This window comes from Danio rerio, chromosome 17 (assembly GCF_049306965.1).
Source record: "Danio rerio strain Tuebingen ecotype United States chromosome 17, GRCz12tu, whole genome shotgun sequence".
Taxonomy (NCBI): Eukaryota; Metazoa; Chordata; class Actinopteri; order Cypriniformes; family Danionidae; genus Danio; species Danio rerio.
This window is the reverse complement of record NC_133192.1, coordinates 28,797,968-28,816,165: the sequence shown is the minus strand read 5'-3', so window position 1 is coordinate 28,816,165 and position 18,198 is coordinate 28,797,968.

The window sequence follows — 18,198 nt, the reverse complement described above, 5'->3', positions numbered from 1 at the left end:
TGTGGAAACCCCAGATAAGCCAAAAAGAAAATGAACATTAAATATTTTTTTCCCCTTTATAGTGAGCTGCAAAGTTATGCATGCATTGTCTTTGTACCACTAGGTGGCAGCAATCGTACATAAAAAGTGAGTAAATCCACTTCAGGATCAAATGTGTAATTTCTGTCCTTCTATCGTTGCCAAATAGAAGTGCAGAAATGACTACAATAGGAAACTTCGTCACTGATTACAACACCTTCAAGTGCAACGGTTGTTTAGAGCTCAGTTTGAATACTTGGCTCATTTAAAGAGACACTTCAGAGATTGAAAACATGTGGTTGTTGGGTGTTGGCAGGCAGCTGGTTTCTAGATGGTAATCAGGTATTTTTTGGGCATTTGCAGGGGGCATTTAGTCCTGAAATGTTTAGGGGAATTTCTAAATGCTGGGCTTCTGTTGTATAGGCAAAATAAACACTTTGTACACAAAGTCTGTTAAATAAAAAAATAACCACTGTAAAAAATGTAATGACAAAAAGTCAAGACAACAAATAGTTCTATGATTTATTATTATTATTATTATTCATTTCTATAAAGTTTTTTTTGGTGCTTGTTTATTTTGCTAGTGCACATTGTTATTCTTTAGGTGAACAATGAATCTGCAAATGTATCCGCTGGCAAACTAAATGTTTGTTTTGTTAATCTTCTTCAAAACTGACCATTTGCTTCTGTGTTTGAAATGTCTTTTTCTGTTGACGCCAGTTTGATGCTTCAGCCATATTATTCTTACCATCCCCTCTTACCGTTAGTTTGCATTGAGTGAATGATAGAAAGAAAGCCTTCTCCCCTTAATATTTAGTTTCAGTAGTACATCAACATACTGAAATAATTCTCAACTTCCCTCTGACGTTAACACAATAACAATGGAAAATGATGCCAGACTGTTGATTTCAGTGTGCATGATGCCTTTCAGGCCTGTGGCTTACTGTAAACATGCAGGTTTCACACCTCAGCTGTGTGTAAAGAGTGACACATGAGTCAGCTGCTCATTTTAGCTCTTCTGCTGAATAATTCTATGTTGGCCTCTCTGACTTAAGCAGTCGCATCTGCTCTTGTTTACGTCTTGGTTTAGTTACGAAACACTGATGGACTAGGCTGGTTTGGCTGATGTTAAACTGGGTCGAGGGGTTGTGGAGGCATGAGAATGGAGGATTCTGGGAGCCTCGTGTGGCGTGATGATGTTAGTGTGTTATCTCTGTCATCTTTGACTGTGTCTCTGGGATGAGACGTGCGCATGATTCACACTGCACCTGTATGGGGAGACAGATTTCTGGGAAATGATACATTCATCTTCACACTCCCACATGTGTGCTGTGTGCATTGTGCGCCTACCTGTGTGTTTTCACCACACACACACACGTATAGGGGTTATATCAACATGTTACTGCTATGTATAGATCACAGCCGTTTGAACAACCGCTAGTGAAGGTCACATTACCAGGATATTTTCATACAAACGCTGTATTTTTTCAAACTGTATACTAAATTATTCAGTCTAATTAAGGTACACTTAAAATGTTTAAATGGCGTGGTACTAAAATGTAAAGCTTTTCACTTGTCTGTTTATTTGGTTGTTTATTTTAGGGGAGTAGAGTTTAACCCTTTCACTTTTGGATTGGATGTGCAAGTTTTGGCACTTGCTATGTGAATACAAGAAGTCATGTATGTGATTCATGGGGTTAAATGCTCTTGCAATAATAACCATCAGTTAAGAATGTTGTTTGTGTCAGAGCACGTCATGATTTTGTCAAGTACGATGCGATCCTCTATGTTAATTCTAGATCATAATTTTTGTTAAAAAATGTAATCCAAACCTATTATCTACCAGTAAACTCAACCATAACAGTAAATTACACCTCCAATCAGAGGGGAATAATAGTTTGATTATAATCCCGTAGAAGTGCATAAACCTAACCGCAGCCTAATAAACATAAACTGAAAACTTTTCTCTTAATTCTGATTGGCTGATTGGTATGTTGTTCCAGGATTAACACAGATGTTCATCTAAAACATGTCCTACTTGGTGTAATCAGGTTAGGGTTGTGTCAGAAATGACCTCTTTGGATACTGGGAAACTAATTTCACTGGGCAAACAAATTTGATGTTGCACCCAAATAGTATATCACACAAATATAAGGGTAAACTATCTTTTGGAAAAATATGTACTGGGTTTAAAGTTTGTATTTTTGTGCATTTTTCATGACAATAAACTTAAATTTATTTATATATATATATATATATATATATATATATATATATATATATATATATATATATATATATATTTTTTTTTTTTTTTTTTTTTTTTTTTTTTTCATTTCAGCGATAATACGTTTTCTACAAAAAGAAACCCAACTTAAGTCTGTTCTTCAGATGCATTTAAAGGGCACCTAAGATGAAATTCAGATATTGGAAGCTGCTGTTTGGACAGAACCGTGTGTATGGTGTCCACTGTCATATTGGGGTGATAGAAACCCAACAAGTCTCTCTTTTTTTTTTTTCCTAACGTTAAATAGGACCCAAATCCTAGTGATTTTGAGGCCCACTGCAATGTGACGTAGGAGTGTGGTTTTCCCTGCCCATGGAATTGATTAACAGACGCCATGTCTCCATAATAACATGTATACACGTCCAAAGAACATTTTTTTGCAAGTAAACTAAGATTAAAAAATCACTATGTAATTCTTAACAGATATAAGCACAATGGCTGCATGGTGTCAGTAAACGTGCACATCTAATGTATGTTTGTATATCGCAGTACATGTAAGTGTGTGACTCATCGTTTCAGAAAGGCTTGAATAGACTCCACCAAAAATGCCTCAAATAAACGTACTTGTTATTTTTAACTAATGAGCTGTATTTCAGCTTTGTATTTACGTTTCTGTCTCTGTCACTGACTGCTGTTTATCTGATGTAACATATGAGAAGCAGACATGCACGTGGGAGCAGTGGGTGGGGGGACCAGCTCTTTTGGATTTAAAGCGACAGGCTACAAAAACAACCGTACTGTGTTCTGGAGGCTATAATAAATTATCTGATGGGTATTTTGAGCTGAAACTTTACAGACACATTCTAGACACGCCAAAGGCTTATCTTACATCTTGTAAAAGGGGTAAAATAGGTGCCCTTTACGATACATTTTTATCACCAATCTATCATCATGTGTTATATAGCCAGTTCTAAATTCTATAACTTAAATTCTGTTTTCTAATTCCATCATTTTACTTGTTTCTTTTGTTATTGATAGAAGAGCTTGAAGCATATGTTAATTTAATACTAAGCACCTCATATAAACATTAGTTTTTAACATCAAAATTAAAACAAATCAAAATTACAATCAACAGCATGCCTCAAATGTTGCTCGAGCATAATTTAACTGAACCTAAAAATACTGAGGGCACATTATATTTTATTTTAAAGGGATGTTTCACGTAAAAAAAAATCCTCAGCATTTATTCATCAAGCGATTCTAAACTTTACTTATTTCTTGTTTAACCCAAAACTCAATGTATTAAATGAATGTTGGAAAAAACACACATCGGCATCCATAGAGGAACTAAAAATACTATGTAAGTCGATGGATGTTTTATTTCCGAAATTCTTCATAATATTTTGCTCTGTGTTCAGCAGAAGAATGAAACTCGAGCAGGTTTTTAGCAAGCGAAAGCTGAGTAAATGATGACCGAGTTTTCAGTTTTGGATGAACTATCCCTTTAAGTTGAAATACTATGTCCAGCGCTGACGCACATCTACCATGGTGCACATACACACAGGTGTGGTGGCATGTTCAATGAACCAGACACACACACGCAAACCCTGACACACTGACAAATCTAGAAAAAGCTTTTTTGTTGACCGCAGTCTGATTTCCTCTGCTCTATTTTCTCTTTTCTTTTCTTTTTTCTCTTTGTGTGTCTCTCTTCCTGACACCTGTGTGTAGGTGTGGACTGTGCTGCAGGTGCTTTCTCTCTCTCTCTCTATCTCTCCCTCTATCTATCTCTATCTCTTCCTCTCACCCTGTATGAGGTTATTTTGGTATGATGGTGATTATTTTTTGCATTTATGTGCATGTTTCTCTCTGCTGTGTGTGTGTATGTGTGGCACATGGCTATAAAAATCAGCTTGACTCTGGGTTTGTCCCCTTGTGGTTACTGCTGAACCTAACAGATCAGAATCAGCGGCAGATTCTAAAAACTGAAGAGAAAAAAAAACAGCCTCCCTTGTACATCAGTCAAGCGAGCTGTATATGGGACTCCGAGCTGTTTTTTTTTTTATAGCTTTTGTTGTGTTGGATTATGTGCTGTGTTGACAAAATGAAAAACGTCTGTTTATATGTTTTACTTCTGTTTTACTAATGTTTATATAATTGTATGTTTTACTTCTTTCCCCAAATTTCATTTATTTTTGTGGTTTAATACTTGTTGATTTTTCTGTTTTGAATGTTTCTGGACTCTTCTCTGTCTCTGCTCTGGACAATAGGGTATATACAGAAGGACTTTTCCTTTGTCAGCTGTGATGTTATGTTATGAGACTGATTAGACTGCATATTCATTCATTTTCATTTATTTTCCTGTAGTCTCTGATCTTTCAGAGGTTGCCACAGCGGAATGAACCACCAACTACTATATGTTTAAGGCCCCGCGGTATTTGAAGAAAACAGACCTTAAACGCGCCAATTTTGTAACGGCATACAGTTCACTGGAAGCATATGACCCAGGATGGTCATATGCTTCCAGTGAACTGTATGCCGTTACAAAATCAGTTTATTGAATTATTAATCAATCAATATGATCTCTATTATTGTTGTTTTTGTTGTTTATTATTTTAGATTAATATATAAGTTGTTTTATGTGAAAGTTTAGAAATTCAGTGGCTGTCGGACTAAATCTAAAATCTAAATCCTTTTTAAGTTGTTTTTATGAAAACGAGACATTTTAATAACTGGGAGTATGCTATTCCTATTTTGCTAAAATAGGATTAATTTGTGAAAATATGTTCTTATAAACACCTAAGAAATAATGGTTAGTCACCAGTTGTGTACAGTAACAAATTACTACTAATAGGTACTTTTTCTCTGGAACTGTACTTTACTAAGTAGTTTTGTACCAGTACATTTACTCCACTGCTTTCATTCAACTCACAGTCTCTACTTATGTTTTCCTTGTCTACTGTGATTGGCATAATAATCAATCCAACGGTTGCCATCCAATCAAATTTTTCATAGAAAAATCATATCACAAGACAATCAAGAGACTGATTAGTATGCATATTTATTCATTTTCCTATAGTCTCTGATCTTTCAGAGGTTGCCACAGCGGAATGAACCGCCAACTACTATATGTTTTTACGCAGAAGATGCCCTTCCAGTTGCAACCCAGTACTGTGACACACTCATACTCTCTCATTCACACATATACACTACGGCTAATTTAGATTATTATATTCACCTACACCACATGTCTTTGGACTGTGGGGTAAACCGGAGCACCCAGAGAAACCCACGCAAACACGAGAACATGCAAACTCCACACAGAAATTCCAGTTGGGGATCGAACCTGTAACCTTCTTCCTGTGAGGCTACAGTGCTAACACCTAAGCCACCAAGCTAGACTGCATATCCCTTATGAAAAGATGAAGGATCCCTGTGATGACTGAAATCGCCAAATGGCCTTAAACGATAAGTAAATGCACTACAGAATGTTACGTTTTCAAACATGTGGACACATTACATGCAGGCCTATTCTATCAGTGCTGGTTTGTGGTGCCAACTGCTGGACACTCATAGCTTCTTAGTCAAAGTTCATACTGTATAACCTAAGCCGTAACATAACATCACAGCTAGATTTTTGCCATTTATGGTTACACAAATTTTGCTCGGCATGTAAACGCTTTTTATTGGCTTATTATAGGCAAGTTTGTTATTGTATTGTGTGTGTTCTCATATTAAATTGAGCTTTTTAGAATACTTACTTTTTGCTTTTGCTGTAGTATTTAGAACAGATGCATTTATTTACTTTTGAACTATTCTACTATATTTTTTGGCAAGTAATGGTACCTTTACTTGTGGATGATTTTTCGGTACTTTTTCCTCTGTTGTCATTCATTGACAGGTGAGTCCAACAGTCAATTTTTGACCCTGCTAAAACAAAAATGTTTTTCTGTGCCTGTATTAATCCTCCCTCCATCTCTCCTTCTGCGTCTGATGGTGACTCTGAGCGAACAGTATGAAGGCAGCGAGTGTGACAGAGCCAAACTGTCCAGGTGCAAGTGTCTGACTGACTCCTCCCTCTCTCTCTTACACACACACACACACACACACACACAGGATGAAGACACTCGGCAGTTATTTCTGTGTTTCCTGTCTTGAGACTCTCTCACACACACAGGTGCAGTGGAGAGTCACTCAGTCACTCACATGCACGTGTGTGTGTGTGTGTGTGTGTGTGTGTGTGTCGACCGGACACGATGACACACTCTGATATTCCCCTCAGAGAGAGAGAGAGAGAGAGAGTGGTTGTGTGTGTGTGGTGTTGTTACTAAAAGGGCAAAGGTCATGAATCTTTATAAGCTAGGACTCCAGAAGGCGAATAAACTGGTTTGCCTGTTGGTGTTTTGTTAGAGGTCACTCTGGTGTCACTAATAAGGGTTTCTGTTGTGTATGAGAAACATTTAAACCTTAATAGTGTGGTGAAATAATGGTACTCGGTTGAGTCCCATGTTGAACTGACCATTTATAGGCCAAAAAAGCACAGTGCGACCTTGGAGTAAATGTGTTTATTATAATGGCTGATCTTGACAATGTGACTATTATTAAGCAGTGCTGTAAAATTTGTTAGGAAGGGTTCGAGTTTGGCATAGAGTTCCTATACAAGCAACAAAACTCTTAGAGATTTAAATGAGTTCGAAAGAAATTGCAATGAAAATGGGAGAAACGTGGCAAAATCATGCAGTTTCTCACAATAAAAAAAAAACTACAAATGAAACAACATAATCTGGTTATTTAAAGTATTTTTATTCACCTATGTTTAGAATTATCCTCTGCACTGTATTGTGTTATATATTTAAACAACAGTCTTGTCTGATTTGCTGATAGTCATGCAATATTCTGCAATCTCAGAACACGTACAGCTTCCTCACTCTTCTGTATTGCCCACATAGCGTGACAGCAGATCAATAAACTCACTACAGTTTGACAAATATTGCTGCTGTTGGACAACATAATGTAACTTTAAGGTTTTTTCTGGGCAAGAATGCAGTTGTTTAGATTGCATCTATTGCATCAACCGTCTTTGCTCAGCTCAAAAACAGGCTGAAGGCTGCCGATGCACTGTATCTCAGAAATGATACCCATTTAAAATAGGCACTATACTTTTAAATAAATAAAAGTATAGTGCCTATTTTAAATGGGTATCATTTCTGAGATACAGTGCATCGGCAGCCTTCAGCCTGTTTTTGAGCTGAGCAAAGACGGTTGACATTGTCCATTCACAAGATGGCGACAGAGACCACATAATAAGCCCTTAGAGGAGAAAAGATTGGCGTATTTTCAAACTACAGCTGATCAAAACATTATAAAATTGGTGAGTGACATTCTAAGTAGATCTCTCGCTTTTGTATGTTGCAGTGCTGTATTTATACTACAGTAATTGCAATGTATTGAGGGTGAAATGGGACTCATATATTAGGAATGTATGTATTTTGTTTAGGCCGCTCTTTGTATAAACCTGAGTTAGTTTTTGGTTGACCATTTGTTTGTTTCTAATGAGTGTTCTGTTTTCATTACTGCAGACTAGTTCAGTAAAAAGAAAGATAGAAGAAATGCCCGCATGTGTTAAGCGTTTTTCATTATCACAACAGTAATCTGGTAGTGATTGCGTTACTTTGGCTTTTTCATGGTTAATTATTGTGATCTCCTGATAGCAACAGAGAAATACTGGGAAATCTCTGAAGATGAATGGCATTTCATGCTGTTCAGCCTTAGAGTCTTAAAATGTGAGCAAAATCTTTTTATTATCACTTACAACATTACGTTAAAGTATATTCGAATACCAGCTCTAAAGTGACATTTGTGAAGTAGCAACTATTCTGATGTCAGCTGCAGATGTAAGTGGCGGAAGAAAGTAGTTCCTCATACAAAAGGATTTTGAGACTCTCCGTGTTTGATTTTCTTTGTTATACACACAAATATGCCATCAAACTGTTGTAAAAACGCAATATCACAGGAGTAGCAGTATGATATGGCTTTATATTGTCACTGGTGGGACACTAAGGCACTCGGCCTGCGACCTAGAGCCATTGTACGCCTCCCACTCGTGCCAATATACAGTACAGCCACATAGCACTGCCACTCATGATATTGCTCATATATATATATAATTTGATTTGATACAAATATAAAGGCTATTTAATTACCTAGCACGATGGTTTTGTGGTAAAGTTTGCTTGAAAATTTCTGTGGATTTGTAAATGTAGACATGTAAAATGAGTAATGGAAAACAACACCAGTATTTTAGGTGTTTTTTATATTAGTATTGTATATGCCAATATTATTATCATAGATTTTATGTCAGCAAAAAGTTACCTGTTGTGGTTTTTATTCATTTTAATTTTATTTTTATTATAATTTTACAAATGATTTAATTAAATATATATATATATTTGTTTTAGTTTTAGTGCACCCATTGAATCCATAGTATTATAGGAAATCAGTGGCTAAAGTTGATCAACATTCTTCAAAATGTGAATATGTTTTGTGTTGAACTGAGAAAAGCAACTCGTAAAGGTTTGGGACCATTTGATTTGGGTAAACTATTTTGGGGAGATAATTAATAAATTATCCGTGCCAGTTAATAAATATAGACATATTTATTTTTTTGTTTTTACTGTAGTAACCTTGGCTGATGTGTTTAATGTATTTATTTTAGTAAGAACTATAATGTTGACTGCTTTTTACTGTGATACAGTTTTTTGCTGCATGTTCAGACTTCAGACTATTAATTTACAATGAGCTGCATCAATACAATTGTTGAGTTTTGTTTTGGACAGCTTAATTGTTTTACGTTTAATCCTCTTAACTTTGTAAAAACAATGAAGTTACCTTAATAGATTTGTGGAATAGTGTGGGGCAGTGGGTATCACAATCGCCTCATAGCAAGAATGTCGCTGGTTTGAGCCTCGGCTAGGTCAGTTTACATTTCTGTGTGTAGTTTGCATGTTCTCCCTGTGTTCAAGTGGGTTTCCTCCGGGTGCTCCGGTTTCCTCCACAAGTCCAAAGACATGCGCTATATGTGTTTTGAGTAAGATAAATTGTCCGTAGTGTATGTGTGTGAATGAGAGTGTATGGGTGTTCCCCAATGATGGGTTGCAGCTGGAAGGGCATCCGCTACGTAAAACATATGCTGGATAAGTTGGTGGTTCATTCCGCTGTGGTGACCCCAAGGACTAAGCTGAAAAGAAAATGAATAGAATAGTGTGAAACTCAGCATTTTAAACAATATTGAAAATATTGTGTGGATATCCTGATCTACAAAATGACAATTATGTTGTTGCTATTTTTAATAACTAACTTACTGTATTTGCTAATGAACAATCTACACAACAATTTAAACAATTCGAACCATTTAATTTGAGTGAATTGACTGAACTCAAACTCCAGATACTACTTATATCAACTCATGCTTATGTCAATTGTTTATTTCGGTAGTCCATATGAATAAAGTTACTTACCATGTCACCGGTTCCACTGCTTTCAAATGTCAGTCTGGAGCCCTGGACTATAAGGGAAGATGTGTAGAACAAGAAAAAAAAAATAAAGGCGTAGAGAATGAGAGAGAGGGAGAGACACCGGTGCTCCACACCGCCCACATCTCGCAGATGTGCTACCCGGAGAACAGTGAAGCTTACTGGGCAGGACAGAGACAGCAGTGTGCCCTCCGTGCACACACACACATCCGCGCTCTCGCGACCAGGCGTGATCGCTCCATTAGGAGGTTTCTCAGCTGTGGCCGTTTCTCACACACTCACATACAGCTGCGAACACACAATTATAGCCTACTTTGACCCTCACACACAGACGCTCGCTCGCTTACGCACAGACGCACCGGCTCTGAGTGTATAGTTCACATCCCCATCAGACTTCAGTGCGTTTCAAGAGAGGCCACAGGCACGTACACAAAGCTTTTTGTAGGTCATTTGGGTCACCATTAGACATCAAACAGTCCATCCACTGCTATCGCCCATCTACTCGAGCGTGTAAACAGGAAGAAGAAATGTGAGCGTGAGAGATATCTCAACAGAACATCAGCAAACTCTGCAGATTTGAGATAAAACTCAGTTCTGGACTCTTCTGTTGAGTTTTGAAAGACGCAGATGGCCAACAAGAACCTCCATCTTTTTTCTTCAATCAGTTATATTTGCATTAGCGGTGAGAGGTGGGTTTAAGGTCATTTTAAAAAGATGGCAAATAAAGACTAAATAAGCTCCTCGGAACCAAATTATAACAATAAATGCCCATAACTACTAAAAAAGTAAGAATGATGTACTTATTGCATTCATGTTAAAGTGTGCAACATTTATTGTGCTGTTTAGATGGGTTACAGGTAAGATTTGGGGCTATTGGTGAGTTTAAGGTTGGGTTAAAATGTGAGAGATGGGTAAAACTATTAATGCAATTAAAGAAATTATTGCCAGATTGTAATTAAAGCGGATGCTAGTAATTATTATGCTACACTATTACAACTTAAAGGGCACCTATTACCCCTTTTTTCAAGATGCAAGATAAAGTCTTTTGTGTCTTTTGAATATGTCTGTAAAGTTTCAGCTCAAAACACCCATCAGATTATTTATTATACCCTGCAGAATATTTGATTTTCTGCTCTGAAAACATTGTAGCTGTTTTTGTTTCCTGTGCCTTAAATGCTAGTTCTCCCACCCACCATTCCAACGTGCCTGTCAGTGTGCCTCAATCTCCACCTCTGCTGTGTCAGATAAACAGCACAGTGACAGACATGAAGGAAGCAAATCTCTTGTAACATTTGTGAGAAATACTACTGTAAGAACTTTTCCCAATGATTATTTGATGTATTTGTTGTGGAGTTGCACACAATATCCTTAGAAATTTCACGCACACACAGCGGGGACAAACACAGCATGTGTTTAACTTTTCACTGTTTTTGCACTCAAATGTGACAGGATGCACGTTAATATCCACTGCTGTATGGATAAAATTCTCCTGATTTAGCCTCCACAGCCTGGGATTGAAGCGTCTTTTTTATAATTGTACTGACATTCAGCTGTGGTGAAAAAGACTGTAAAATTGCTGTAATTCATTACAAACATGCACTGCTTTAAAAACACTTAAAGGGCCATGACACCCCCCACTTTCGGTTAAAGTCTACTTCAGAATTTTTTCAAAAGATGCATGATTAACGGGCGTGGAGCTCCGCGAGCATCGGGCAGGAGTGGGCGTAGCCAGCAGGGGAGAACGTGAGCGAACGAAGCTAGCTCACAAAATGAGACAAACCATGAGGAGACGCATGAGTTTATAGTTTACAAAGTTAAAATGCAAAGAAATGAACAGTGATTTAATGCCCTGCTACATTTGTTATTCGTAATTTCATATACACATAACCCCAATTTATATCATTATAAAGATAAGAGTGTTCATGTAAACCCTATAAATGAGGACTTCTCCCTCAATCCCCATATCCAGCAGACTCAGTGCAGCAGGTCTCCTGACCTGTCTATTTTAACCATTAGCCCTGCTGGTAATCTGGAGGATTTCGGCAAACACAGCAGCACAGTGATGTGTCTGAATGTGAACGAACTCCTGATAAAAGACAGCGTCCGCCATTCTCTAATTCCTGTGCTGCTCTACTGACAAAAATGCTAGCAGCACACACACATCTTTGCTGTATGATCGGCCCTGACAAGATAGCGGGGGAAAACATGCAACAAACCCCGTGGATCATGGAAAAAAGGCATATGAGCCTTCATGAACGGCTAAATACTATGTGCCGTGGGTCCGTGACGTGTCTCACAGCACGGGCTTGACTCTGGCAGGTCTGGTAGGTCTCATGAATAATTAAGCAGCCAGCTCTTCTCATAGGATAAGAAAACTCCGCTATGAATAATAATGAGAAACCAACGCGTCATCATTGCACTTGCAGTACTATGCAACGTCGCCGATTTTGATCCCGCCCCAAAAATCATTTTAAATCCGGAAGCTGAAATTAGCTTAAATTAATTAGAAATTAACAAAAGCTCAAAATTATGCAGTTTTCCCCACAATTAAAGCTGACAGGTGCTAACATTGTCTTAACTGATGCTCAACACACACAAATCTGTTAATATTAAAAAAAAAAAAGTTCGCCAGGGTGTCCTGATCCTTTAAACTTGTAAAACTGATTCTTGATCACACTTGATTAATGATCACAGAGAGCTGAACAGATCTTTTAATCCCAGTTGCTTTGCGCACGTCCTATCTTGTTAATATGAGTATAAGTGTTACTACGGAGGCATGTTAATATGGGGCTGTCAATCAAATCGTTGAGCAGGGAAACCGCACTCCTACGTCACGTTGCAGAGGGCCTCAAATAAGAGGGATTTGGATCTTATTTTTTGAATCCCAGGAAAAAAAAAAGATACTTATGGTGTTTCTATCACTCCAGTATGACTGTGGACACTATAAATCTACACACAGTTCTGTTCAAACAGCTTACAAAAGATGATTTTCATCATAAGTGCCCTTTAATATAAAGGGGAACTTAATTAACAGTGAACAATCTAAATCTAAAAATGTAAACTCTAACCTTTCCCCCCCTTCTTTTATGAAGTATAAATTCTAGGTCTCGTGTCCATCTTGTCATAAATAAACTCCTTTTGTAAATAAATCTTGATTTCTTTGTTTCTTTTTGTTTACAAATCGCAAAACAATGTATAAGTCTAGTCTTTTAAAAGGTTTTACAGGTATTTGCACTAATACCAAAAAGAACCTTTTTGGGAGTTCTTTCTTTTTCATTCATTCTTTCAATTATCCATTTAATCAATCATTCATTTATTCAGCTTAGTCCCTGATTTATCAGGAGTCTTTTTTATCATTTAAAGAAAATGTTTTCACTATGACAACCTTATTGTGGATGTTACAGGTTGTTCATGGAATATTTGCTGCCCATAAAAAAAAAAATTTTTAAGAGTGTAATGGGGCCTTTTAGTATACTTATGGTAAACCTTATAGAAAAAAAATTGTATTGTTTTAAAGTGAAAACGAAAATAATTTACCTTGTTTATTCAGTTATTCTGAATAGTTCAGTGAATCTTTAACATTCAACTTAGTGATGATTAAGCACAGCACCTAAATGAATCTTCAGCAGGCAGATGGTACACTACTAGTCACATGGTGTACATCACAAGTTGTAATTGCCAGTTGTACAAGGATGTAAAGCTTTTTAATAGAGTTTTGTAATTACGATAATTATGATATGTCATGAACACAGCTTGTGACTCCCATTCAGTTTGTAGTTATGTCTGAACATTGAGCTGACTGTAATGATTTTGCTTCCTTGTAATGACTAGTAGGCCACACGGAATCTGCGCGCACAGAAATACGCAGATTTCTCCAGATTTGTAGCCCATCATTGAGTCTATGTATTTATTTGTGTAAATGTGTGTAAATTTATATCTACTCTCATTTTTAAAAATCTTCACTAATATTATTGTGATCTAATAATAGTACAATTACACAAAGGTACTTTACAAAGCAGAATTTGGACATACTTCTTGGACAGTATATAATAATTTAATGATCTACAACATTGGTTTTCCACTATATTCCAGGAGGCCATCCGATGCTGAATTTATACCATAGCTATGTCTCAATACGGAAGCTGCATCCTAGGAAGGATGCAGACTTTAAAGGCGAGTCCTTCGAAGTCCACACAGGCCTAACCGAGTGTTGTGAAATGAGATGGTCTTGCCTACAGATCAATCTCTAATCTCATTGCCTAGCAACCATTGCAGCTGCTGTTAACGAGCAGCAGTAATGTTCATACTGACTTTTCTGAATCTGATTTTGAAACTGATATGAAATGGCATTAGGACAAAGCATGGTTCACAAACCCTATAAAATTATTCCCTTTGATTATATATGTGCACATGAAAAATGAAACATTATATAAATGTGCATCTTTTGTTTTTGTTTTTGAGGTGATTAGTTAAATGAGATCCAAATAAACTTAAACATAATATTTCAATTTAAAATTAATCCAGAATTGTCAGTTTAAAACATCTTGTCATCATCAGCATGCAATTAATCTTTAAATATTCAAGTCTGCGAATGATCCATAAGTTGTGTCCTTCATTTGACATTAAACCAAGAATGCACTTGGAGGCTGCATTCAAAAGAGCCTTCAAACTGAGACCCCCATGATGATGTTTCAATGCTTCCTTCAAAGGATGCAGCCTTGGAATTGAATTGAACATCTGATTCAGATCATCAGGGGTCTCATTTAAAAATGTGTTGTATGCTCCAAACGGGGTTGGAAATGTGCACACATCACTTCCCACAAAAAAGTAAAAAAATATATAAAAGACAAACTTGACAGGAGAATGTGCGCAGCTGTTAGTAAATTCTAAGTAAACATATTTAACTTAAATATTGACTTAAATTGAACCACATTAGATCATCATATGAGCTGTAATCATATATCAATGTAATCAATATTCACATATAAATTACTGATTTTTTTTCTGGCGTATATTCACTTTTAGGAAGGTTTCTATGCAAAGACCCCAGCTCATTGTAGATCCACAATGATAATCGAAAATAATGAGCACTGCTGAACTGCTGCTCACTGGATATTTTCTCTTTTTCGGACCATTCTCTGTAAACCCTAGAGATGGTTGTGTGTGAAAATCCCAGTAGATCAGCAGTTTCTGAAATACTCAGACCAGCCCGTCTGGCACCAACAACTATGCCACATTCAAAGTCACTTAAATCACCTTTCTTCCTTATTCTGATGCTCGGTTTGAACTGCAGCAGATCGTCTTGACCATGTTTACATGCCTAAAGTCATTAAGTTGCTTCCATGTTATTGGTTGATTAGAAATTTGCGCTAACAAGCAATTGTACAGGTATACCTAATAAAGCGGCCGGTGAGTGTTTATTTCCAAAAGAAATGATTAACCGACCAAGTAATTTTTTTTTTTTTTTTACAGTATTTCCTATTATTATAGTTTTTTCTTGAAAAAAAAAGCGTATTTCTTTTATTTTGTCTGGAATATAATAATAAATAAAACTGCTAAGGTCAATGTTATCAGCCACATATGATTTTTTATCGATTATAGAACGCAATAGAACCACTTATAGAACCACTGTTGTTCAATGACCCAATTACCCTAACTTGCCTAGTTAACCTAATTAACCTAATTATTCCTTTAAAATGGACTTTAAACTGTATACTAAAGTCTTCTGAAATAACTTATTTACTGTCTTCATGGCATATACAAAATAAGTTAGTTTTTAGAATTTAATTAGTAATACTATTTTGTTTAAAAATGCGTTGGGGAAAAAAATGTTGTTAAATAGCACTTGGAAAACCGTAAGTACTGAGTAATATTAATTAACTTCATGTACTTTCTATATGATTGGAGATAAAGGATAGTGTTAGGGGTTGCACTTTATTTCATAGTGCATGTACTTTATATAGTGCTCTTACCTAGGAGAAGACTGGTGAAATATCGTTGGGTTTTGGTTAGTTTTAGGGGTGTGTTTAGGAAAAGTACCTCATTATTACCCAGTTCATGTAATGACTACGTATGACACAGCACTGTATAATAAAGTACCTGGATAGGTTTAGGGTTAGTTGCGTGCAAATGTATTGTTACGACAACAGTCATTACCAAATGTTATGACTATGTCAGCAGCTGTTCAGCAAACTTTTCACAACCGCCATTCTGGCATAGTTTAACTTTCATTTACAGATCTCCTTATATCAATAGTGTGTTTGATGTCATCAGAAAGGGAAAAAAGGCTGAGATTATGAATGTTTTTTAGATGACTTTGAAAATGTCTCATTGTTACCAGGGAAAACACTTGTAACCTGTACACTCAGTAATAGAGATCTCAATTGTGATTTGTCTTTCCTGTAGGCGGAGCTTAAAAGCAGCTCTGTGAACCCCTTCAGGTACACGACAATCTGGAGGTGTCGTTTTGTGTTGAAATGAGAAGCAAATTGTTTTTCTGTAGATTTGGGCATCCTGTTGTTGTGCGATTCACTTCAGCCCAGCAGAAAACAATCAAGATGTTAATATCAGCACAAAGAAGAGACGTTGTTTTTACTGCGGTTGAACAGGGCTCTGTCACTGCACACACACACACTCAGTCATTGCAGCAGGCCGCAGAATGCAGTATGCAATAGTGCGTGGGCGAACCTCGCTGTAGCTTTTAACTGCGTGGGACAGACAAATGTGTTTCTATATGTACGTGTGTGCATGTGTGTGTGTGTGTGCAAAGGACAGGTGTAGGACGGGTGCAGCAATTGTATTTCTCCAAAACAGCATCTTGCTTTGCCCCGCAGTGACTCATTTCCATTTGCTTCTGCTTTGCACCTTTGCCGCCTTCGTGCACACACACACACACACACACACACACACACGTTTGCTCAGTTAACAAGGACAGACAACAGACTGTTGCTAATTACTGTAGCCGAACCCATCCTTAAATGCTAATCTTTACTCATGAATCATTAGTCTTCATGTGGGATGACATATTTAGCTAAACAAACATTTACACACACTCTTACACAAATATTCTTAAGTCATTTCTGGCACACACCCTTCTGTCTTTGGAAACACTTTATGGTTAGGTTTAGATTTCATCAATATTCGTTTTATTCTATAAAGGTTTGATAAGTAAAAATAAATATTGGATTCTTAACTCTTCTGAAGTTAACACTTTGACATTATTTTCTATATATGACTATAAACATGAATATAAGCACGATAGCTTTTTTTGTTAAGAACAAATGCACTGAAAAGCTTTTATTTTAAGTTGGAAGGAAATATTACACAGCAAGCAGTTTCTATTTTAAAAGATGTCTAATAGATGTCAAAATTTTGTCGTCTTGGTTCAAACTAGGCTAAAATTGGGCTGTCAGTAAAGTCAAATGTAATACACGCCTAAGAATAGGCCAAAAACTAGACTAGTCATCAAATAAACATGAGTGAATGACTACACATATATAGTCTGTCTCTTTGACGACTAGTTTTGAGCTATTCTTAGATGTCTATTACTCTGTAAAACCCAACAGTCAACTTTATTAAATGAAATGAGTGGAGTTAACTCAAAATTTACTGAAAGTTATTTCTACTCATTTGGAAAGAGTTTTGAACTCAGTGTTGAAGGTAAGGAGTTAATTAAATAACTCATTACTTCAACTTAAATGGAGTAAGTTCACAGTACTCATATACAGTAGATACGTTTTTTTATCTCAAATGGTTTGTTGCAATCAGTTTCCTCAAACGGGTTGAGTTGCCTTAACTTATTGGGGTTTACAGTACTCAGTTGGCTTCATTTATTATGTTTTACTGTTCTCAAATTGCTCCGTTTACTCAAATGGATTAAGTTCACTGTTCTCATTAGCATTAGTTTTTGAACTTAAATGGTTTGTTGCAATCGGTTTCCTCAAACGGTTTGAGTTACCTTAAATTTGTGGGTTTTACAGTGTAAACAGTGACAGCCCAAGTTTAGCTTTGTTTTAGCCAAGCTGTCACGTTTAGATGTCTATTAGACGTCTGTTAAAAACAAAAATGTTTGCTTAGTTTAGGTTTGTTTTAAAAATTATGTTTTACTCAAACACAACTTTAGACTTTAAAGAAACCTTTAAAGAATTTTAAGATGTTTTTTTTTTCCATATAGATGTATGTGCTTGATGAAAACAAAACAACATATAAATAGTTATAAAGAATAAAGGAATTCACCCTTATAGTTTAAACTTCAATACACTGGATTTGTTATGAACCACCCAAGACATGATTCTCTATTATTTAGTACTTCTTATGAATTTATATAACCTGAGTTAATGTTTAACAGATTTACAATCTTCGACTTATGTGAAGAGCATCGTCAAATTAGCCAAAATATTGAATAAATTGATATACAAATTA